Here is a 26123-nt window from a genome sequence, read left to right as displayed (position 1 = left end):
AATGTCTTAATACTCTTTTGCATCCTCTCAGGCCCATGACCACGGGTATGATCGAGTCATTAAGGAAAACTTTAAATAAACCCCCCCACCCTTTCCTTCCCCGAAATAAACAGACTGCACACCAATATGGATTTTACTGGCCACAGCAGCCTTTTATTGTAATAAAAACAACATAAATACAAGAAATATACTCAACAGAACCTGAGGGTGGTCATCGAAGCCCCAAACCTGCCGACGGGTATTCTACCCAAACTGTAGCTAGACTGATGTTTTACCTCCAGCCGTTCAAGCACTGGCTCGGAGGCACCAGTTAACAAACAACCTGGCCTCATCTGAATACATGCCCCCAACCCGCGCCCACCAGGCCTACCATATGATTCTTCTACCAGCTGGCATATAAAGAGTGCACATGAGAGGTACAGAACCTTACAAGTACTCCCCCCATCATTCCGCCACAAACCTCAAATTCCAATTTCGAGGACCCTCCTCCCCTTCTCTATGCTGCTATGACAAGAAAAGAAAAATTGGGAGGGTGGGTGGGAGATTACTCCATTTTCTGTGCCCAAAATGGATGACCCCACTAACTGACCAGCCCTTATAAACCCCTTATTGTTCCCGCCTTCTCTAACTACACCCGCAATGCCTAAATCAAATCCTCAATTTCCGCCCCCTCTAAATATCTTTAACCCTTGCCTAATCCCAATCACTTGTTCCCCCTTTTATTCCCATCCTAACCCAGTCATGTCGGCCTCCCTTTTAAGGCAGGGCCTAGTATGGCCTCTCTGGAGCTGTGGTATGATCAGACCATGTCCCTTTGATTGGGAGAAGATGCTGTGGTCAAATGAGGCACAAATTGAACTCTTTGACCTTAATTCAACTCACCATGTTTGGAGAAAGAGAACTGCTGCCTATGACCCAATGAACACCATCCCCACTGTCAAGCATGGAGGTGGAAACATTATGTTTTAGGGGTGTTTCTCTGCTAAGTGCCCTGGGTTATTTCACCACATCAATGGGACAATGGATGGAGCCATGTACCGTAAAATCCTGAGTGACAACCTCTTTCCCTCCTCCAGGACAGTAAAAATGGCTCATGGCTGGGTCTTCCAGCAGGACAATGACCCAACACATACAGCCAAGGCAACAAAGGAGTGGCTGAAAATAAAGCCCATTAAGGTCATGGAGTGGCCAAGCCAAATTTCCTCCTAACATATGCGCAAACCTCATCATCAACTACAAAAAACATCTGACAGCTGTGCTTGCCAACCAGGGTTTTGCCACTAACTATTAAGTCTTGTTTGCCAGAGGGATCAAATACTTATTTTTCTCTGCAAAATGCAAATAAACTTATATAATTTATACAATGTGATTTTCTGGATTTTATTTTGGATATTCTCTCTCTCACTGTTAAAATTACCCTTAAAATGATAGACTGTTCATGTCTTTGTCAGTTGGCAAACTTACAAAATCAGCAAGGGGATCAAATACTTATTTTCTTCATTGTATTTGTGAAATGATGGAGGACGTGGCCTACAGATATCAACCTAGTTTATCAAGTTGTGCAGAATTATGAGGCAGTTTGTGTGCCTCAGACAAAATGGGTAAAAAAAGAGATTGAACTGACTATGAAAAGTTGAGGAATGCTAAAAGTCTTACAGAGAGATGCAGCACTCTTGAAATTGCTAAAATAGTAAAGTGTTTTTAACAGCATCACAAAAACATGTGAGAGAGAGCTTTTTTTCTGACCAGCAGTGAATTGACACCCCATATGAGCATCCTCAGTAAAAAAAAAACGATCCGTCAATGTCCGTTTCTTCGACGCACACAAAAAACGTTACTGTGGACGTCGTCTTTGTCTGACAGATGCACATTTTTCGACGGACCCGTCACACAACAGATGAAACGTGAGCTCATCCGTCGCAATCCGTCGTTAATACAACTTAATGAGAAAAAACGGATCCAGCGCTGAATCCGATTTTTTACAATTCGGCGGATTGTGACTGATGGCACGGATGTTTGAAAGGGGCCTAACAGGCATAGAGCTGCACTTTGACTCAGATGCCAGCAAGGTGGAGGTGGGCTGGCATTATTAAAAATGAGCTACTTGGACCTTTTTGGGTTGAAGATGGACTCAAGATCAACTCTCGAACCTACTGCCAGTTTTTAGAAGACACTTTCTTCAAGCAGTGGTACAGGAAAAAGTTTTCATTAACAAGAAAACCATGATTTAATTGTTTCCGTCTGACATGGACCTTCATCAGTGTGCAGTGTTAAAGCCTGTTAGGGCTTCTATTAAAACAAAAACCAGGATAATTGTGGTATACTCCGCGCTGCTGTACAAAGAAACACTCCAAAAAATAAAAGCAATGTGGATGGTTTGTTCTACGCGTTTCAAAGAGATATCCCCTCTTCTTTCTCAGGAAATCCACCGATAAACATAACAGAGAATACATTGCTTTTATTTTTTGGAGTGTTTATTTGTACAGCAGCGCGGAGTATACCACAATTATCCTGGTTTTGTTTTGCTTCTGCCTTTGGCACATGGGATCGGCTGCAGCTCTATAGTATTAGTGCTCATTCTATACAGCGGTGGATACTGCGATTGCTACACAGTGCCTACTTTACCTGGAGCCCTAACAGACTTGAACACTGCACACTGATAAAGGTCTATGCCGGACCGAAACGTCTGTGCTGTTTCTAGTCATGAATTTCTCAATAAATAAGTTCTTCAATTTGAGTGCCAAGTATTAAGGGGGCTTTACACGGTAGCGATATCGCTAGCAATTTGTAGCGATAGCGAGCGTGTAAGTACCCGCACACGTCGCGCATGCGATTGTTTGTGATCGCTGCCGTAGCGAACATTATCGCTACGGCAGCGTCACACATACTTACCTGGTCGTCGTCGTCACTGTGACTGCCGAACAATCCCTCCTTCAAGGGTAAGGGACATTCGGCATCACAGCGACGTCACCGCAACGTCACTAAGCGGCCGACCAATCAAAGCGGAGGGGTGGAGATGAGCGGGACGTAACATCCCGCCCACCTCTTTCCTTCCGCATTACGGCCGGCGGCAGGTAAGGAGACGTTCCTCGCTCCTGCGGTTTCACACATAGCGATGTGTGCTGCCGCATGAGCGATCAACCACCTGGATAAACAACCCTTACCTGATTTTTGAGTTTGGGACGACCTCTCCATGGTGAACGATTTTCACCATTTTTGAGGTCGCTTAAGGTCGCTGGTCAGTGTCACACGCTGCGATATCGTTAATGACGCCGGATGTGCATCACTAACAACTAGAGATGAGCGAACCGGTCCCGGTTCGGCTCGAGGTCGGCTCGCCGAACGGAGGTCCCGTTCGAGTTCGGCTCGTCGAACGTTCGACGAACCAAACTCGAACTGCATAGGAAACAATGGCAGGCAATCACAAACACATAAAAACACCTAGAAAACACCCTCAAAGGTGTCCAAAAGGTGACAAACAACTCAAACACATGGGAAAGTGACAAGGACATATACTCATGCGAAAACAAAACAGCTGGACAAGGAAAAAGAGGAGGACACACAGATATAGGCATGGCACGCCCTTCTAAAATCATGTAAAACACCGCAAGGTGACTCCAAGCGTAGTCTCCCTTTTTTTCCAAAAATTGGGCCCCACACACACCCACCCATTCAGTGGCAGCACTTGTGCCCTAGTTGTACACTTCACAGCTAGATTTGCATCAAGCACATTCAAAAATACGCCATACTTAACCGTCCCCAGGATGACTCCGGGGTAGGTAGCAAAGTCTTTGCTGAACCATGACTTGTTCATCTTGGCTCCTTTTAAAAAACAGAGCAAGCAAGGGTTACTCCAAGCGGAGTCTCCCTTTTTTCCAAAAATTGGGCCCCACACACACCCACCCCTTCAGTGGCAGCAGTTGTGCCCCAGTTGTACAATTCACAGCTAGATTTGCATCAAGCACATTCAAAAATACGCCAATCTTATCCGTCCCCAGGATGACACCGGGGTAGGTAGCAAAGTCTTTCCTGATCCCAGCTCTGTTCATCTTGGCTTCTTTTAAAAACACAGCAAGCAAGGGTTACTCCAAGCGGAGTCTCCCTTTTTTTCCAAAAATTGTGCCCCACACACACCCACCCATTCAGTGGCAGCACTTGTGCCCTAGTTGTGCACTTCACAGCTAGATTTGCATCAAGCACATTCAAAAATACGCTCTTCTTAACCGTCCCCAGGATGACACCAGGGTAGGTAGCAAAGTCTTTCCTGATCCCAGCTCTGTTCATCTTGGCTTCTTTTAAAAACAATGTAAGCAAGGGTTACTCCAAGCGGAGTCTCCCTTTTTTCCAAAAATTGGGCCACACAGACACCCCATCAGTGGCAGCACTTGTGCCCTAGTTGCAAACATGATGTTTTGATTTGCATCAAGCACATTCAAAAATACGGCCTAATTAACCGTCCCCAGGATGACACCGTGGTAGGTAGCAAAGTCTTTCCTGATCCCAGCTCTGTTCATCTTGGCTTCTTTTAAAAACACAGCAAGCAAGGGTTACTCCAAGCGGAGTCTCCCTTTTTTTCCAAAAATTGTGCCCCACACACACCCACCCATTCAGTGGCAGCACTTGTGCCCTAGTTGGGCACTTCACAGCTAGATTTGCATCAAGCACATTCAAAAATACGCTCTTCTTAACCGTCCCCAGGATGACACCAGGGTAGGTAGCAAAGTCTTTCCTGATCCCAGCTCTGTTCATCTTGGCTTCTTTTAAAAACAATGTAAGCAAGGGTTACTCCAAGCGGAGTCTCCCTTTTTTCCAAAAATTGGGCCACACAGACACCCCATCAGTGGCAGCACTTGTGCCCTAGTTGCAAACATGATGTTTTGATTTGCATCAAGCACATTAAAAAATACGGCCTAATTAACCGTCCCCAGGATGACACCGGGGTAGGTAGCAAAGTCTTTCCTGATCCCAGCTCTGTTCATCTTGGCTTCTTTTAAAAACACAGCAAGCAAGGGTTACTCCAAGCGGAGTCTCCCTTTTTTTCCAAAAATTGTGCCCCACACACACCCACCCATTCAGTGGCAGCACTTGTGCCCTAGTTGGGCACTTCACAGCTAGATTTGCATCAAGCACATTCAAAAATACGCTCTTCTTAACTGTCCCCAGGATGACACCAGGGTAGGTAGCAAAGTCTTTCCTGATCCCAGCTCTGTTCATCTTGGCTTCTTTTAAAAACAATGTAAGCAAGGGTTACTCCAAGCGGAGTCTCCCTTTTTTCCAAAAATTGGGCCACACAGACACCCCATCAGTGGCAGCACTTGTGCCCTAGTTGCAAACATGATGTTTTGATTTGCATCAAGCACATTCAAAAATACGGCCTAATTAACCGTCCCCAGGATGACACCGGGGTAGGTAGCAAAGTCTTTCCTGATCCCAGCTCTGTTCATCTTGGCTTCTTTGAAAAACACAGCAAGCAAGGGTTACTCCAAGCGGAGTCTCCCTTTTTTTCCAAAAATTGTGCCCCACACACACCCACCCATTCAGTGGCAGCACTTGTGCCCTAGTTGTGCACTTCACAGCTAGATTTGCATCAAGCACATTCAAAAATACGCTCTTCTTAACCGTCCCCAGGATGACACCAGGGTAGGTAGCAAAGTCTTTCCTGATCCCAGCTCTGTTCATCTTGGCTTCTTTTAAAAACACAGCAAGCAAGGGTTACTCCAAGCGGAGTCTCCCTTTTTTTCCAAAAATTGTGCCCCACACACACCCACCCATTCAGTGGCAGCACTTGTGCCCTAGTTGTGCACTTCACAGCTAGATTTGCATCAAGCACATTCAAAAATACGCTCTTCTTAACCGTCCCCAGGATGACACCAGGGTAGGTAGCAAAGTCTTTCCTGATCCCAGCTCTGTTCATCTTGGCTTCTTTTAAAAACAATGTAAGCAAGGGTTACTCCAAGCGGAGTCTCCCTTTTTTCCAAAAATTGGGCCACACAGACACCCCATCAGTGGCAGCACTTGTGCCCTAGTTGCAAACATGATGTTTTGATTTGCATCAAGCACATTCAAAAATACGGCCTAATTAACCGTCCCCAGGATGACACCGGGGTAGGTAGCAAAGTCTTTCCTGATCCCAGCTCTGTTCATCTTGGCTTCTTTTAAAAACACAGCAAGCAAGGGTTACTCCAAGCGGAGTCTCCCTTTTTTTTCCAAAAATTGTGCCCCACACACACCCACCCATTCAGTGGCAGCACTTGTGCCCTGGTTGGGCACTTCACAGCTAGATTTGCATCAAGCACATTCAAAAATACGCTCTTTTTAACCGTCCCCAGGATGACACCAGGGTAGTTAGCAAAGTCTTTCCTGATCCCAGCTCTGTTCATCTTGGCTTCTTTTAAAAACAATGTAAGCAAGGGTTACTCCAAGCGGAGTCTCCCTTTTTTCCAAAAATTGTGCCCCACACACACCCACCCATTCAGTGGCAGCACTTGTGCCCTAGTTGTGCACTTCACAGCTAGATTTGCATCAAGCACATTCAAAAATACGCTCTTCTTAACCGTCCCCAGGATGACACCAGGGTAGGTAGCAAAGTCTTTCCTGATCCCAGCTCTGTTCATCTTGGCTTCTTTTAAAAACAATGTAAGCAAGGGTTACTCCAAGCGGAGTCTCCCTTTTTTCCAAAAATTGGGCCACACAGACACCCCATCAGTGGCAGCACTTGTGCCCTAGTTGCAAACATGATGTTTTGATTTGCATCAAGCACATTCAAAAATACGGCCTAATTAACCGTCCCCAGGATGACACCGTGGTAGGTAGCAAAGTCTTTCCTGATCCCAGCTCTGTTCATCTTGGCTTCTTTTAAAAACACAGCAAGCAAGGGTTACTCCAAGCGGAGTCTCCCTTTTTTTCCAAAAATTGTGCCCCACACACACCCACCCATTCAGTGGCAGCACTTGTGCCCTAGTTGGGCACTTCACAGCTAGATTTGCATCAAGCACATTCAAAAATACGCTCTTCTTAACCGTCCCCAGGATGACACCAGGGTAGGTAGCAAAGTCTTTCCTGATCCCAGCTCTGTTCATCTTGGCTTCTTTTAAAAACAATGTAAGCAAGGGTTACTCCAAGCGGAGTCTCCCTTTTTTCCAAAAATTGGGCCACACAGACACCCCATCAGTGGCAGCACTTGTGCCCTAGTTGCAAACATGATGTTTTGATTTGCATCAAGCACATTAAAAAATACGGCCTAATTAACCGTCCCCAGGATGACACCGGGGTAGGTAGCAAAGTCTTTCCTGATCCCAGCTCTGTTCATCTTGGCTTCTTTTAAAAACACAGCAAGCAAGGGTTACTCCAAGCGGAGTCTCCCTTTTTTTCCAAAAATTGTGCCCCACACACACCCACCCATTCAGTGGCAGCACTTGTGCCCTAGTTGGGCACTTCACAGCTAGATCTGCATCAAGCACATTCAAAAATACGCTCTTCTTAACTGTCCCCAGGATGACACCAGGGTAGGTAGCAAAGTCTTTCCTGATCCCAGCTCTGTTCATCTTGGCTTCTTTTAAAAACAATGTAAGCAAGGGTTACTCCAAGCGGAGTCTCCCTTTTTTCCAAAAATTGGGCCACACAGACACCCCATCAGTGGCAGCACTTGTGCCCTAGTTGCAAACATGATGTTTTGATTTGCATCAAGCACATTCAAAAATATGGCCTAATTAACCGTCCCCAGGATGACACCGGGGTAGGTAGCAAAGTCTTTCCTGATCCCAGCTCTGTTCATCTTGGCTTCTTTGAAAAACACAGCAAGCAAGGGTTACTCCAAGCGGAGTCTCCCTTTTTTTCCAAAAATTGTGCCCCCCACACACCCACCCATTCAGTGGCAGCACTTGTGCCCTAGTTGTGCACTTCACAGCTAGATTTGCATCAAGCACATTCAAAAATGCGCTCTTCTTAACCGTCCCCAGGATGACACCAGGGTAGGTAGCAAAGTCTTTCCTGATCCCAGCTCTGTTCATCTTGGCTTCTTTTAAAAACAATGTAAGCAAGGGTTACTCCAAGCGGAGTCTCCCTTTTTTTCCAAAAATTGTGCCCCACACACACCCACCCATTCAGTGGCAGCACTTGTGCCCTAGTTGTGCACTTCACAGCTAGATTTGCATCAAGCACATTCCAAATCCACAAGCATTTACTCTCCCCAGGATGACACAGGGGTAGTAAATTCCTTCTGGATCCATGACTTGTTCATTTTGATGAACGTCAGTCTGTCCACATTGTCACTGGACAGACGCGTGCGCTTATCTGTCAGCACACACCCAGCAGCACTGAAGACACGTTCAGAGACAATGCTGGCAGCTGGACACGACAAAATCTCCAAGGCGTAACTGGAGAGCTCTGGCCATTTTTCTAGATTTGAAGCCCAAAAGGAGCAAGGCTCCATTTGCAAAGTCATGGCATCGATGTTCATTTGGAGATACTCCTGTATCATCCTCTCCAGCCGTTGAGTATGTGTCAGACTTGTTGTCTCTGGTGGCCTTGCAAAAGAGGGTCTAAAAAAATTATGAAAAGATTCCATAAAATTGCTGTTACCAGCACCAGATACGGTCCTACTGGTATGGGTAGACTGTTGAAGATGACGAGACCGTCCCATGTTTGGCAAGTTAAAACTGGGAGTTTCCCTCCCTGCACCTGCACGGTTGTTTGGTGGAAAAGCCGAGCTAAGATCGAGTAACAGCTTCTGCTGATACTCCTGCATACGTGCGTCCCTTTCTATGGCTGGAATTATGTCTCAAAATTTGGACTTGTACCGGGGATCTAATAGTGTGGCAATCCAGTAGTCATCATCACTTCTAATTTTGACAATACGAGAGTCATGTTGGAGGTAGTGCAACAAGAAGGCACTCATGTCTCTTGCGCAGCCATGCGGACCAAGTCCACGCTGTGTTTGTGGCATAGAGGTGCTACCCGTTATTTCTTCCTCTGACATCTCCCCCCAACCTCTTTCAACTGAAATTTGACCAAGGTCTCCCTCATCCGCTGAGTCTTCCATGTCCATGGACAGTTCGTCCTCCATTTCTTCATGTTCTCCTGCACCTTCCTCAACATTTCGCCTGCTACTATGCGCCCTTGTTGATCCCTGTCCCCCATGGTCCCATGCCTGCTGCGTTGGTGATGATGAACGTCTGGACCTTGGTGATGTTGTTGTCCCTTGCCCATATGAATCCTCCTGTAGTTCCTCCCCTTCCTGTTGTCCCACCCCCTGACTCCGAATAGTGTTTAGCGTGTGCTCCAGCATGTAAATGACTGGAATCGTCATGCTGATAATGGCATTGTCAGCGCTAAACATATTCGTCGCCATGTCGAAACTGTGCAGAAGGGTGCATAGGTCCTTGATCTGAGACCACTCCATCAGGGTGATCTGCCCCACCTCTGCATCTCGTTGGCCCAGGCTATACGTCATGACGTATTGCACCAGGGCTCTGCGGTGCTGCCACAGTCGCTGTAACATGTGGAGAGTTGAATTCCAGCGTGTCGCCACATCGCATTTCAGGCGATGAACCGGCAGGCCGAAAGACTTCTGGAGCGATGCAAGTCGCTCAGCTGCGGCGCTTGAACGGCGGAAGTGAGCAGACAGTTTTCGTGCCCTGTTCAGAAGGCCATCTAGGCCGGGATAGTGTGTTAAAAATTGCTGGACGACAAGGTTCAACACGTGAGCCATACAAGGTACGTGTGTCACCTTGCCCAGGCGAAGGGCCGCACCCAGGTTTGCAGCATTGTCGCACACGGCCTTACCAGGCTGCAGGTTGAGTGGAGACAACCATTTATTAAACTCGGACCGCAGAGCTGACCACAACTCCTCAGCTGTGTGACTCTTATTCCCAAGACATGTCAAGCTAAAGACCGCCTGATGCTGTTGCGCTCTGCTGCCAGCATAGTAATGAGGGGTGCGTGATTCCTTCTGCGCAGTGAGAACGCTGGTGGCCTGACCAGGCAGGCTTGGGGCGGAGGTGGAGGACCCAGATGAGGTGGAGGATGCAGAAGCAGTGGCGGAACTTGGACAGACAGAGGATTGACACACAAGTCTTGGGGACGGCAAGACTTGTGCAGCAGATGCTTCACCATCTATCACCATAGTTACCCAGTGCCCAGTCAGCGACATGTAACGTCCCTGTCCATGCTTACTGGTCCAAGTATCGGTGGTGAAATGCACCCGTTCACACACAGAGTTTCTCAAGGAAGCGGTGATGTTGTGTGCGACATGCTGGTGTAGCGCGGGCACACCTTTCTTAGAGAAGTAGTGGCGACTAGGCATCTGGTACTGGGGCACAGCGACAGACACAAGGTCTCTAAAATCCTGTGTGTCCACTAGGCGGAAAGGCAGCATTTCGGTAGCCAAGAGCTTACAGAGGGATAGAGTCAACCTCTTAGCTTTGTCATGGGTCGCAGGAAGTGGCCTTTTATTTGACCACATCTGAGGGACAGAGATCTGGCTGCTGTGTGTAGACGGTGTTGAGTAGGGTGTCCCTGGAAAAATGCAGGTTTGTGAGGAAAGTGCAGGCGGAGACATGATGTTGCCTTCATCCAACGTTGGTGCTATCGATGTCTGAGAGAGCTGTACACACTCACTTGTTTCCCCTTCCAAACCAACTGACGACCTACCAAGCAAACTGCCTGTTGCGGTTACAGTGGTGGAAGTTGTGGGTGGAAAAACAGGTGTGACAGCTGTCCCCACAGTCCTGGAAGATGAAGAGCGCGCGGATGCACTGGAAGGGGCAGGCCGTGGATGGTTCGCTCCGCTAGGCCGCATTGCAGCACAGTGAGCTTCCCACCGGGACCTATGATATTTATTCATGTGACGATTCATGGAAGAAGTTGTCAAACTGCTGAGGTTTTGACCTCTACTAAGAGAACCATGACAAAGTTTACAGATCACATAATTTGGGCGATCTTTTTCTATGTCAAAAAAGGACCAGGCTAGGCAAGGCTTAGAGGCCATGCGACCTGTTGATCCACCCCGAATAATGCTCATAGGCAGAGTGGTGGCTGAGGATGCAGTTGTAGACGTGCTACCAGTGCTCCGACTCTGTCCAGGAAGGCACAAGGTAACTTCGTCGTCGGTTGCATCCTCCTCCACCGCCTCTGTTGACCTCCTCGAGTGCCTGACTGGGGGTTGACAGTAGGTGGGATCTAGAACTTCATCATCAATTGTTGTGTTTGCACTCCCCTCCCCCTCAGATCGAGCCTCTTCTTGCCCTGACCGAATATTTAAGTTGTCATCCCAATCGGGTATCTGCGTCTCATCTTCATCAGTATGTTCCTCATTGTCTATAACCACAGGTGTTACAGTTTGTGACAAAGGGTCAACATTATGCTCAGAAACTTGGTCCTCACGGCCTGAATCAGAGTCACAAAGGTTCTGGGCATCACTGCAGACCATTTCCTGTTCTGTACTCACTGTAGCTTGGGAGCAGACCTCTGATTCCCAGGCTATAGTGTGACTGAACAGCTCTGCAGACTCAGCCATCTCAGTTCCACCATACTTGGCAGGGCTGATGGAGACTTCAGAGCTGGGAGAAAGCAAGTTTGATTGGGATGACAACTCAGAGGACTGGTGTTTTTTGGATGCGGTACTTGAAGTGGCTGAGAGGGCACTTGTTGGACCACTTGAGATCCATTCAAGCATTTTTCTTTTTTGGCCATCATCTACCTTTGTTCCTGTTGTTCGTGTCCGTAAAAAAGGGAGCACATCGGATTGTCCACGGTAAGTAGTAGACATCTTACTTTTGCTGGTAGATGGTCTATCTTCAGCAGATGATAATGGAGCTTTGACACCTTCCCCACGGACAAACCCTTTTTTTCCTTTTCCACCACACCTCTTCCCCTTTCCACCAGCATCTGTCATTTTGCCACTCATGTTGATTGCGACAAGATTGTGCACTGAAAATGTGGTAGTAAAAATTGAGAGGTGGTGTAGATTGCAGCGGTGGTCTAGCTTTATTAACAGCAGAATAATAAAGAATAATTATCCCTAACAATGCAACTACGGCCCTTAAACTGGCAGCAGTGTTTGCTAGTATAATGGCTTAGTTATAATGAGTTGGAGTGTGCAATGCAGGCAGAGGTGCTGCAAATGTCTTTGCACTAGTGGGACTATAGCAAAGTCCAATAGCCACGTTTAGGATGCCACTAGGTACACTGAGTGTTTGCTAGTATAATGGCTTAGTTATAATGAGTTGGAGTGTGCAAGGCAGGTAGAGGTGCTGCAAATGTCTTTGCACTAGTGGGACTATAGCAAAGTCCAATAGCCACGTTTAGGATGCCACTAGGCACACTGAGTGTTTGCTAGTATAATGGCTTAGTTATAATGAGTTGGAGTGTGTAATGCAGGCAGAGGTGCTGCAAATGTCTTTGCACTAGTGGGACTATAGCAAAGTCCAATAGCCACGTTTAGGATGCCACTAGGTACACTGAGTGTTTGCTAGTATAATGGCTTAGTTATAATGAGTTGGAGTGTGCAATGCAGGTAGAGGTGCTGCAAATGTCTTTGCACTAGTGTGACTAGACAACAGTCCAATAGCCACGTTTAAGATGCCACTAGGTACACTGAGTGTTTGCTAGTATAATGGCTTAGTTATAATGAGTTGGAGTGTGCAATGCAGGCAGAGGTGCTGCAAATGTCTTTGCACTAGTGTGACTAGACAACAGTCCAATAGCCACGTTTAGGATGCCACTAGGTACACTGAGTGTTTGCTAGTATAATGGCTTAGTTATAATGAGTTGGAGTGTGCAATGCAGGCAGAGGTGCTGCAAATGTCTTTGCACTAGTGGGACTATAGCAAAGTCCAATAGCCACGTTTAGGATGCCACTAGGTACACTGAGTGTTTGCTAGTATAATGGCTTAGTTATAATGAGTTGGAGTGTGCAATGCAGGTAGAGGTGCTGCAAATGTCTTTGCACTAGTGTGACTAGACAACAGTCCAATAGCCACGTTTAAGATGCCACTAGGTACACTGAGTGTTTGCTAGTATAATGGCTTAGTTATAATGAGTTGGAGTGTGAAATGCAGGCAGAGGTGCTGCAAATGTCTTTGCACTAGTGGGACTATAGCAAAGTCCAATAGCCACGTTTAGGATGCCACTAGGTACACTGAGTGTTTGCTAGTATAATGGCTTAGTTATAATGAGTTGGAGTGTGCAATGCAGGTAGAGGTGCTGCAAATGTCTTTGCACTAGTGTGACTAGACAAAAGTCCAATAGCCACGTTTAAGATGCCACTAGGTATGCTGAGTGTTTGCTAGTATAATGGCTTAGTTATAATGAGTTGGAGTGTGCAATGCAGGCAGAGGTGCTGCAAATGTCTTTGCACTAGTGTGACTAGACAACAGTCCAATAGCCACGTTTAGGATGCCACTAGGTACACTGAGTGTTTGCTAGTATAATGGCTTAGTTATAATGAGTTGGAGTGTGCAATGCAGGCAGAGGTGCTGCAAATGTCTTTGCACTAGTGGGACTATAGCAAAGTCCAATAGCCACGTTTAGGATGCCACTAGGTACACTGAGTGTTTGCTAGTATAATGGCTTAGTTATAATGAGTTGGAGTGTGCAATGCAGGTAGAGGTGCTGCAAATGTCTTTGCACTAGTGTGACTAGACAACAGTCCAATAGCCACGTTTAAGATGCCACTAGGTACACTGAGTGTTTGCTAGTATAATGGCTTAGTTATAATGAGTTGGAGTGTGAAATGCAGGCAGAGGTGCTGCAAATGTCTTTGCACTAGTGGGACTATAGCAAAGTCCAATAGCCACGTTTAGGATGCCACTAGGTACACTGAGTGTTTGCTAGTATAATGGCTTAGTTATAAAGAGTTGGAGTGTGCAATGCAGGTAGAGGTGCTGCAAATGTCTTTGCACTAGTGTGACTAGACAAAAGTCCAATAGCCACGTTTAAGATGCCACTAGGTACGCTGAGTGTTTGCTAGTATAATGGCTTAGTTATAATGAGTTGGAGTGTGCAATGCAGGCAGAGGTGCTGCAAATGTCTTTGCACTAGTGTGACTAGACAACAGTCCAATAGCCACGTTTAGGATGCCACTAGGTACACTGAGTGTTTGCTAGTATAATGGCTTAGTTATAATGAGTTGGAGTGTGCAATGCAGGCAGAGGTGCTGCAAATGTCTTTGCACTAGTGGGACTATAGCAAAGTCCAATAGCCACGTTTAGGATGCCACTAGGTACACTGAGTGTTTGCTAGTATAATGGCTTAGTTATAATGAGTTGGAGTGTGCAATGCAGGTAGAGGTGCTGCAAATGTCTTTGCACTAGTGTGACTAGACAACAGTCCAATAGCCACGTTTAAGATGCCACTAGGTACACTTAGTGTTTGCTAGTATAATGGCTTAGTTATAATGAGTTGGAGTGTGCAATGCAGGCAGAGGTGCTGCAAATGTCTTTGCACTAGTGGGACTATAGCAAAGTCCAATAGCCACGTTTAGGATGCCACTAGGTACACTGAGTGTTTGCTAGTATAATGGCTTAGTTATAATGAGTTGGAGTGTGCAATGCAGGTAGAGGTGCTGCAAATGTCTTTGCACTAGTGTGACTAGACAACAGTCCAATAGCCACGTTTAAGATGCCACTAGGTACACTGAGTGTTTGCTAGTATAATGGCTTAGTTATAATGAGTTGGAGTGTGCAATGCAGGCAGAGGTGCTGCAAATGTCTTTGCACTAGTGGGACTATAGCAAAGTCCAATAGCCACGTTTAGGATGCCACTAGGTACACTGAGTGTTTGCGAGTATAATGGCTTAGTTATAATGAGTTGGAGTGTGCAATGCAGGCAGAGGTGCTGCAAATGTCTTTGCACTAGTGGGACTATAGCAAAGTCCAATAGCCACGTTTAGGATGCCACTAGGTACACTGAGTGTTTGCTAGTATAATGGCTTAGTTATAATGAGTTGGAGTGTGCAATGCAGGCAGAGGTGCTGCAAATGTCTTTGCACTAGTGTGACTAGACAACAGTCCAATAGCCACGTTTAGGATGCCACTAGGTACACTGAGTGTTTGCTAGTATAATGGCTTAGTTATAATGAGTTGGAGTGTGCAATGCAGGTAGAGGTGCTGCAAATGTCTTTGCACTAGTGTGACTAGACAACAGTCCAATAGCCACGTTTAGGATGCCACTAGGTACACTGAGTGTTTGCTAGTATAATGGCTTAGTTATAATGAGTTGGAGTGTGCAATGCAGGCAGAAGTGCTGCAAATGTCTTTGCACTAGTGGGACTATAGCAAAGTCCAATAGCCACGTATAGGATGCCACTAGGTACACTGAGTGTTTGCTAGTATAATGGCTTAGTTATAATGAGTTGGAGTGTGCAATGCAGGCAGAGGTGCTGCAAATGTCTTTGCACTAGTGTGACTAGACAAAAGTCCAATAGCCACGTTTAAGATGCCACTAGGTACGCTGAGTGTTTGCTAGTATAATGGCTTAGTTATAATGAGTTGGAGTGTGCAATGCAGGCAGAGGTGCTGCAAATGTCTTTGCACTAGTGTGACTAGACAACAGTCCAATAACCACGTTTAGGATTCCACTAGGTACACTGAGTGTTTGCTAGTATAATGGCTTAGTTATAATGAGTTGGAGTGTGCAATGCAGGCAGAGGTGCTGCAAATGTCTTTGCACTAGTGTGACTAGACAACAGTCCAATAGCCACGTTTAGGATGCCACTAGGTACACTGAGTGTTTGCTAGTATAATGGCTTAGTTATAATGAGTTGGAGTGTGCAATGCAGGCAGAGGTGCTGCAAATGTCTTTGCACTAGTGGGACTATAGCAAAGTCCAATAGCCACGTTTAGGATGCCACTAGGTACACTGAGTGTTTGCTAGTATAATGGCTTAGTTATAATGAGTTGGAGTGTGCAATGCAGGCAGAGGTGCTGCAAATGTCTTTGCACTAGTGGGACTATAGCAAAGTCCAATAGCCACGTTTAGGATGCCACTAGGTACACTGAGTGTTTGCTAGTATAATGGCTTAGTTATAATGAGTTGGAGTGTGCAGAGGACAGGAGGGTACAGTGCCAGGGTTGTGGGGCTCTGGGTAGAGGAATGGAAGCCTGCCTTTCTATTCCCTCCTAATGGGGAAATGCAGCGACGAAATCCCTGACCTTTGCTACACAGACGCTGTCGCTGTTTTCAGGACCTGTCACCTTAACTCTGACCCTGCCCGTACGAGCCCTTAAAAGGACTGATAGATAGTGCTATCCCTATGCTGTCCAGCGTATCCAATATCGGCAATAGGACTCAGGACGGAGCTGCCTCAGTGATGTCTGACACCAAGGACGCAGAAGAGATAATGGCGTGCTGGAGGAAAATGTCCGGTTTTATAATGCAGGGACATGTGACATGGACATCCTATCACACATGCCGTTGCTTCTCTGGCTAAAAGTCCAATTAGCTGTGTGTGTGTCTGGGATTGGCTGACATGCTGGCCCGCCCCACAAGACGCGCGCGCTTAGGGAAGGAAGACAAGGAAAAAAAAAAAAATGGCGATCGCCATTATACAAACAGGAGTGATCTGAAGGCGCTGTTCACGCACACTATACACTGAAATGTCATAATAGTGTGATTCACAGAGTGACTTACACTATTACAGCGGAAAGCCAGCTAGGAATTTGCTGGTTTTTTGCTGCTAGAACCGTTCTCGAACGTTTCTAGAACTATCGAGCTTTTGCAAAAAGCTCGAGTTCTAGTTCGATCTAGAACATGCCCCAAAATCACTCGAGCCTAGAACTGGAGAACCACGAACCACGAACCGCGCTCAACTCTACTAACAACATGACCCCGACGATAAAACATTAACGATATCGTAGCGTGTAAAGCCCCCTTTACTGTTTGCTATTCTCGGGACTGGATCCTACTTGTCCACCTTCGACCATAGTGCTGTACTTATCTATAACCTCCCTGAACAGTGCCTGGGAGGCTGTGGTTGGTGCTGCCCAAAAAGTTGATCGTTAGATAGATTAAGATTAAGATATATGGGTTACTGATATTTTTTTGAAATGTTAGAAATGTATTTTTGTACCTTATGAGTTGTTTGGTAATTATTCTCACTTTAACAGATGAAAATAATCATTCGAGACAGGAAGCTTTCAGTTTTTCATTTAATTGCATAATATTTCTACACACTGATAGTTTAACAATAATTCTGAACACATAGATATTCCCCTAAGAAATTCAAAACCTCACTTTAACTTTCTTAAATATTCAGATTTCAGGTTTATTAACCTGTCGGATTGACCAACAGCCCTGTAGTTATTCATTAATAAAATTAATTATCAAAAATACAAATGTCACGGGTGTGTCAGACAGTCATGTGGTTTCTGGCTATATTTAGGTGACAGCGTTTGGCTGCGCAAAATTCCCCCGACTTTCTATTGTTCCTGCTGTCAGTACTCATTGTAATAGGTAGCTTTCCTGCTAGATTTTCATATCTCCCCCTTTTGGACCCAGCAGAAGCTCGCCTTCCATCCTGCTGCTGATCATCAGTATTCTCTTGGTGCTTCAATACTCACTTCTTTCCTGAACTGGTGCTGGTGATATTATTCAGTTTATTCTAGCTGTGGTTGCAGGCAGGTGGCTTGCGCTCTTCTGTAGTATGATTGCTGAAGCTTTGCTGAACTCATTCCTGTGTCATCTGTGAATAAGAAGTTCATGCGTTTTCCCTTGTGTGTACCGCTTGTGTCCTTCTTTAGCGTTTAGTGGAATTGATGAAGAGCTTATCCCACCTGTTCCCTATTTAGAGTCAGGCACTAGAGATACCTAGGGTTTGATATCCGGCTCAGCGCATAGGTGCTGAACCTATCTGTGGTGGTGAGGAAATCCCAGGGACTATCTGTAGGTTTTGTCAGGTGTCATCATCTTCCCCTTTCCTAGACGCAGGGATCCTCTTCCCTTCCCTTTTCCACTCACTTGGTACTTCCCTGTGCCTAGTGTGACAACAAATTACAAAAAAACCCCAAAAAACTATATATGAAACTTGAACTTGGCGAGTTTGAACAGGTGACAGCTGCTATAACTACATGAAACACAAACAAAAGAATACAGCAGCATACAGCAGCGCTCTGTAAGGGCTAAGATAGGTGCAAACATAGAATATATGAAATTTAAACTGCATTAATGCTATATAGAATATACTTAGAAAAAAGAAGCACATATAGTGGCAAATTTATGTGACCATCAACCACAGCAAGGTGCCTAATAATTGTGCATACATTGTAGTCTGTTGATATTGCATGTGATTGCTTAATGCATGTATTTCTGCTTCCCTGCAATTGACCACTTGGCAAAAAGAGGGAGCCATTTGGCCATTGGAAGCACCCTTAGAAGACACAACACAATTTTAGCCTTCAGGATAAAACAACTTTCAGGATACTGTATTCTGGAGCGTTTTAATACAGAAGTACACTCGTAAGCCCTCTAGATCTATGATATTCCAGTGTTCTGCGTCTCCTGTCTCTTCCAAGTAGTTCATCAGCCGCTGATTACATCTTCCGCAGTGGCGGAGCACACATCATGGATAGGCATTCTGCATGGTCAATTCAATTAGCGGCAGCATCCTATTTCCCTGTTCACATTAAAAGTAAGACCACGGCTAAAGTACATGTCCTCATGTAATTTATATCTAATCTTGCAGGCAGTGCAGGCAGGGATATACGCTCTGATCCTGACCTTTGCAGCTCGGGGTATCCTGTTTCAAATTCATTAAAGGGAACAGAAGTAGCTGGAAGATATTAGGAGCAGGCGCAGCTTTTCTCATACACCTGATTCTGTAGGAGGCTCTATTAATTTACTGGAATACACTCAAAAGTGTGTGTTTGTCTATAGGAAACAAAAAGCATTAACCCTGTATTGCATCACCTGCCTGCACTCATATGTTAACCAAGACATTCAGGACTAAATAGCATTGTGCTCCAATTCATTAAAGCCATTCTTGTTTTTTTAGCGTGCAGGCTGCCTAGTTTTTGGATGAGTTGTATTTGTCATTACACCACACTTAGGGCCAGCTCTTCTTTCTCATAAAAAGAGGTCAGTGCGCCTGCATTTTTTTTTTTTTTCGAGAACCGTGTACCTTTAGACCATATGTAGCCCCTTGTAAATTTCCAGGAGTACTCGATTAAGCTTTCAATATGTAATGTAATTACTACCAAACAAGTTAATTGCATTTGGAAGCTTCCAAAATTCTCTTCTTCAATTTGCTCCCATTGATCAACCCACATTATTCGGCTTAAATACAAACAGTTGTTAATGAAAGCCTAATGCCAGATTCATTGGAAAATCAAGTTAATGACTTGCTTGCCATGAATATCTCAGCTCCTTCTTACTTTGAAGCATGTTTTTTCTTGTTGGTTACAATAGCCTTTCAGAAATCAAGTGATCCCACCTGTATTCTGCTCTGTCTTGCAGGCCCTGGTTTTCTTCATCGGTTTTGTGTGTTTTAGAGGAAAACCTAACAAGGAGTTAGAAGTTTAGTTACGTTTTTCAGAAATAGCCTGATACCGGGATTTACTATGTCATAAACAACACACTGTATTGTATCTATTATTCCTACAAATGATAATTCGACGTTGCGATGGTCTTCTCTTAGGTCAACAAAGAACATATTGCTGCTTAGTTAATTTACAATCTGCAACAAGATGAGTAGTGTTGTATCAATAAATATTAAACAGAATAAAATCAACCAAAAGGTACCACATTTTAGCTGCAATATAGGATAGGTACAAATTGTAGTTACAATATAAAAAAATGAGAGCAAATAAGTAATCACTAGTGTTGAGCGAGTATTTAACTATTCGTACTGTCTATGCTGTTAGCGAGTACTGTCCGCTACTCGCATATTTGTTACGAGTAGCTGGCACAATGTAAGTCAATGGAAAATACTCACTAAGTAGAGAGTAACCCGAGAGCCGTACTTGTCATGCGAGTAGCGAATACAACTTTCAGGTTACTCGCTACTTAGCGAGTATTTTCCATTGAATTACATTGCGCCCGCTACTTGTAACGAATGTACGAGTAGCGGACAGTAATCGCTAACAGCATAACAACTATAAATAGTTAACTACTCGCTCAACACTAGTAATCACTTCCCATCTCAGCGCAGCCTTTTCCCACCCTAGTAGAATGTGCCATGTTAGGAATAATACCATGATGAATTTATCCCAATGAAGAGGAAGGATTATTATTATTTATTATTATTATAGAGCCATCAGTTCCATGGCGCTTTACATGTGAAAGGGGTATACATAATAGGGACAAGTACAATATTCATAAACAGTACAAGACACAGACAGGTACAGGAGGATAGAGGTCCCTGCCCGCGAGGGCTCAAAGTCTACAAGGGAAAGATGAAGATACAGTAGGTTAGGGTAGAGCTGATTGTGCGGCGCTGTATCAGACTGAGACTCAGACGGCAGGTTGTAGGCTTGTCGGAAGAGGTGGGTCTTCAGGTTCCTTTTGAAGCTTGGAAGGTAGGCCAGAGTCTGATGTGTTGTGGCAGAGCATTCCAGAGTATGGGGGAGGCACGGGAGAAATCTTGGATGCGATGGTGGGAAGAGGAGATGAGAGGGGAGTAGAGAAGGAGATCTTGTGAGGATCGGAGGTTACGTGTAGGTAAGTACTGGGAGACTAGGTCACAGATGTAGGGAGGAGACAGGTTGTGGATGGCTTTGTATGTCATGGTTAGTGTTTTGAACTGGAGTCGTTGGGCAATGGGAAGCCAGTGAAGGGATTGGCAGAGAGGAGAGGTCGGGGAGTAGCGGGGGGACAGGTGGATTAGCCGGGCACCATAGTTTAGAATAGATTGTAGGGGTGCGAGACTGTTAGAAGGGAGGCCACAGAGCAGGAGGTTGCAATAATCCAGATGGGAGATAATAAGGGCATGTATTAGGGTTTTTGCAGCTTCTTGGGAAAGGAATGTATGGATCCGGGAAAGGATTGCCTTTAAACGCGTAAAAATAAAATATTTTATAATTCTACTTGGACTCATTTACCCAGATTTTCATGACAGCGTAGAGAAAACGCATATTCTCTCATTATTCGTGGTTTACACAAATAGCACTCTGTAGTGCCGGCTCCCCTAGTACGCTGGCGTTCGTCCCCGTCCTAACATCGTGTCTCTCCCCTCTTCCTTGCCATCCACGTAAAATGCAGTCCCCTGTTCATCCCCCCGTGGATGCCCATGTGTCGCCTTCTGCTACCTTCTGTTACCTGCATGACCATCCTCGTATTGCAAGGCCCTCGGAGCATTCACCCCATGGCCACCCACGTGTTTCGTGGTCCTCTGTGTCCCTACATTGCCATCCACGTGTCGTGCAGTCCTCGGCTCGTCCCCCCGCAGATGCCCACATGTGCGTGGCCTTCAGCTCCTGTCAAGGAGTGGGGTTTCGTGGTCTCCAGCCTAGTGGGTGCGCCCGCATGTGTCCTATCATTTTATGAGGAAGTATGCGCACCTTACTATGATGTCCCCAGCCTATCACTGGGAAGCACCAGGTACTTAATGCTCCTTCCCTGATGAGAGGGGACAGAATCATGTACCTGTGCCTGTATCCAGCAGCTGAGTCCATACCTGCCTGTATCCTGTGTCTGTTCCCATCTGCAACTGTCGTCCTGTCTGCCTGGTGATCTGTGCCTGATGACCTGGACCCTGATGACTGGAGTTCTGTGCCTTATGACCTGGACACTGATGACCGGAGTTCTGTGCCTGATGATCTGGACCCTGATGACCACCGTTCTGCCTGATAACCTGTCCTGTCCTGTGCCATTTGTCTCTTGCCTAGTGACCTGAGCCTGATGACACTGATGACACATGCCGGAACTTCTGCATCTGCCTGTACCCGTCCTGCTTCTTCCCCATCCAGACTGTCTTACTGTTCTGTCCTGCCAGCCCCATTTATGCAGCGTTACACACTGCTGGCATCTGAGTCAAAGTGCAGCTCTATGCTGTTAGGCCCCTTTCAAACATCCATGCCATCAGTCAGAATCCGCCGAATTGTAAAAAAACGGATTCAGCACTGGATCCGTTTTTTCTCATTAAGTTGTATTAACGACGGATTGCGACGGATGAGCTCACGTTTCATCTGTTGTGTGACGGATCCGTCGAAAAATGTGTGTCTGTCAGACAAAGACGACGTCCACAGTAACGTTTTTTTGTGTGTGTCGAAGAAACGGACATTGACGGATCCGTTTTTTTTACTTAGGATGCTCATATGGGGTGTAAATTCACTGCTGGTCAGAAAAAAAGCTCTCTCTCAGAAGTTTTTGTGATGCTGTTGAAAACACTTCAATATTTTAGCAATTTCAAGAGTGCTGCATCTCTCTGTAAGACTTTTAGCATTCCTCAACTTTTCATAGTCAGTTCAATCTCTTTTTTTACCCATTTTGTCTGAGGCACACAAACTGCCTCATAATTCTGCACACTCGGACCTATAATATTCTATAGGGTTGTGCACATGTCCAATTTCACTGATCAACAAAGATTTTGTTAAATGAGTAGTGTTGGTTGTTCTTAAAGCATTTATCTGTGCTGATTCTGAATCTGCATCAGTATTTTCCTATCAGTCACAAATTTTTCATAATTTTGTTTTCTCCAATAAATTTAGCCTACATTGCCCTTTCATGAACTTCTTTTGCTTTTTAGGCTTTGGGATTGTTATAACTTTGCACTGTTATTATGAAGTTTGTTTTCATATTTTGATAGTCAAACAGAGCTCCAGGTTTTTTCTAAGATTGACTAATCTCAGGGATTTACGTGTTTTGGGGTTTAATGAGTTACATACCAAAAAGCTTAATTATCTCATTGTCGTTTGTGAATATCAGTTGTATTTTTATCGCTATATTTTCTATTACTTTAAATTGTTATAAATTTAATTTAAAATCTGTTGTTCCTGTGCAGTAAGTTATTCTGTTAAACATGTCGTGCACTTATGTAAAGTATCTCAACAACTTTTGCTATATTTGTGTCAAACTGACTTTAAAGGGAACCTGTCAGGTCCAATATGCATCTAGAACCAGGAGCAGTTCTGGGTGTATATTGCTAATCCCTGCCTAACTGTCCCTGTATCTAGTAGCATAGGTAAAGAAATCTTTAGAAAAAGTACAGTATTTCTAAAGATTTTTTATCATATGCTAATGAGGCCAGCAACTAGTCGCCAGGGCGTGATTTCCCCTGGCTAGTCGGACCCTTAGCATGTTTCATGCTAACATGCTAATGAATGTGCAGCGTCAGAGGATGGTCGTGCTCACCTCTCCACTGCCATCACGTCCGAGTCCTGGATTTTTGCTCAGTGTGCATGACCCCGTACTTTCAGTCTACATGGGTTTGAAGCCAGGACTAGTACACCCGGCTTCATAGTGCGCATGACCGAAACTCCGGGACTCGGACGTGATGACAGCGGAGAGGTGAGCACGACCATCCTCTGACGCTGCACATGCATTAGGATGTTAGCACGTGCACAGGGTTTCACAAGTCTACCATCCAGCAACCAATATTGATGTTTGGTGTACCAGAGCCCTGCGTGTCACTCATATCAAGTTTTTAGATGTGTAAAAAGCCTATTATTCATATTAAAAATGAATTTAAATCTAAAAAAACATCAATGTCTCCCCTATAATAAGACATATCTGGTATCACTGCATGTGTAAAGACCAGTACAAACAGCTACAGTATGTCATTATTCATCCATTACAGTGAATGTCAGAAAAATAAACAAACACTCCTTCCCTGAAGCTTAAGATTTTTGTTTGTCCTGCTTCACATAAAATAAAGTAAAAATGATCAAATAGTCGCATGGAGCCTAAATAGTACCAATAGACACTACAACTCGTTATGTAAATAATAAGTCGTCACCCAGCTTTGTGAACAGAAAAGTAAAAAAGTTATTGTTCTCAGAATACAAGCAAAAACAATACATTTTAAATTATTTTTGATTCAGACATAGTAAAACGTAAAATAAGTTATAAATTGTGTATTGTAACTGTATAATCATATTGTCTTGCCATATAAAATTGTATATGAGTTTTTATTGTGTTTTTGATGCTCAGGTTTTTGTCTCTCTTTGGTATGTCGTGCTTTATATAAAGCTTTGATTTTGATACTTCCTGGTTTTTGACTTTGACAAAACTTTATTGATACAGTCATGTGTGCATTACTTGAGTTTTTGGTGCATTTCTGTAGTGGAAATGCATGTGGATTTTAAAATAAGCAACTCTATGGGAAAAATCTACACGTAGAACTCAGTGTATCCTCAAAAGAAAGTGACAAGTTGTGGATTTGAATCCTGCACTGCAGGACAGTTTACATTGAGTAAAAAAGAAGCTCAGTGGGCCGGAGATTTCTATAAATCCCATCCACTGTGCTGGGCCTGTAAAGGCCACGTCTCACTAAGCGACATCGCTGCGGAGTCACGTTTTTTGTGACGCAACAGCGATCCTGCTAGCGATGTCGCTCTGTGTGACATCCAGCAATGACCTGGCCCCTGCTGTGAGGTCGCCGGTCATTGCTGAATATCCTGGACCATTTTTTGGTCGTGGCTCTCCTGCTGTGAAGCACACATTGCTGTGTTTGACAGTGAGAGAGCAACGATCTGAGTGTGCAGGGAGCAGGGAACCGGCTTCTGCGGACGCTGGTAACCAAGGTACACATCGGGTAACATATTGGTTACCCGATATGTATGTTGGTTACCAGCGTCCGCAGCTTCTAGTAGCCGGCTCCCTGCTCCCTGCACATGTAGCCAAGGTACACATCGGGTTACTAAGCAAAGTGCTTTGCTTCGTAACCCGATGTGTACAATGGTTACCAAGCACAGAGTCGTTACACGGGTCGCTGGTGCCTGGTGGCTGATCTCTGATCGCTGTGGAGATCTGCCTGTTTGACACCTCCCCAGCGACCATGTAGCGACGCTCCAGCGATCCTTGCCAGGTCAGTTCACTGGTTGGATCGCTAGAGCATCGCTAAGTGTGAAGGTACCTTTAGGCTGCTTTTTTAACGCAGGGAAAATACGCAGAGTCAAAAACTCATCATCATGACCACACAGCCTTAATTAAACGACAATTCCATTCTGTCTGGTGATCCCCTTAAAGCACCACTCCAGCGTTTTTTTTTTAATTTTACCACTTGAGTGGTGTTTTAAATCTAACTACCCTTCCCCCTGTGTTATACCCACCTGCCCCATCTTTATCTTCTAGCCCTGCCTTTCCACTTGGTCTCCTGTGATTTTTTACCTGCCAGCAGCTCCAGTGTTTCGAAAGCGCCTGAGGTCACAACTCAATACAAGTCTATGAGAGCCTCAATCTCCTCTCAGACTTACAATCAAAAGCCAATTCTCCCAAGCTGAAAACAGATAGTGCCCAAAAGTCCTAAATTACAATAGCTCAAAGCAAGGACTAAAATGTATTTTTTAATGAATATTTCTAAAATTATCAACAAACAATACATAAAGTGCAGAGCAATAATGTGCAAATACAATTAGCCTAGATCTCATTCAATCCTTCTCCACGAGCAGACCATACACCCCCAGATAGAATGATTCACACAGGGAGGAAGAAGGGTCAGCCAGCCCAGGGTACATATATAGTCTCCTGCCATGCTCCATGTAAATGCTTCTGCCCTTACAAGGACAGCACCCAAGTATGGCAACTACCCCAAAGATAAACAGGCACTCCCAACGCATTTCCCTCTCAAGTCAAATCAGAGAGTTCATCAGTTCATCAGAGGAGAAGGGGGGAGTACAGCCTGCAGTGGCAGGTATGTACAGAAGCACACAGCATCAATCGAGAGAAGGGCTGGAGCGGGGGTGCAGCTATAGTGGAAGAACGGACATGACAGGGGTTTCTAAGGCCAGGCACATATGGGGTTAATATGGTGTTTGGGCAGGAAGGGGTTAGTATGGAATTGGCGAGCTGCTCAGCAAGATAAGGGGAGGTATAGGGATTTTGAATAGTCATGTGGTGAGGGTACAGATATGGGACTGGATGAAAGTTTGTAGGAGGAGGTGGGGAGAAGGGAGAGGGAGTACCTTTATAAGAAGAAGAGGAGGCGTTGCAACATCCTGTCATGTGGAACCAGGATCGGTGAAAGACCTGCC

Source organism: Anomaloglossus baeobatrachus, chromosome 4 (genome assembly GCF_048569485.1).
Source record: "Anomaloglossus baeobatrachus isolate aAnoBae1 chromosome 4, aAnoBae1.hap1, whole genome shotgun sequence".
Taxonomy (NCBI): Eukaryota; Metazoa; Chordata; class Amphibia; order Anura; family Aromobatidae; genus Anomaloglossus; species Anomaloglossus baeobatrachus.
This window is presented reverse-complemented; position numbering follows the sequence as displayed.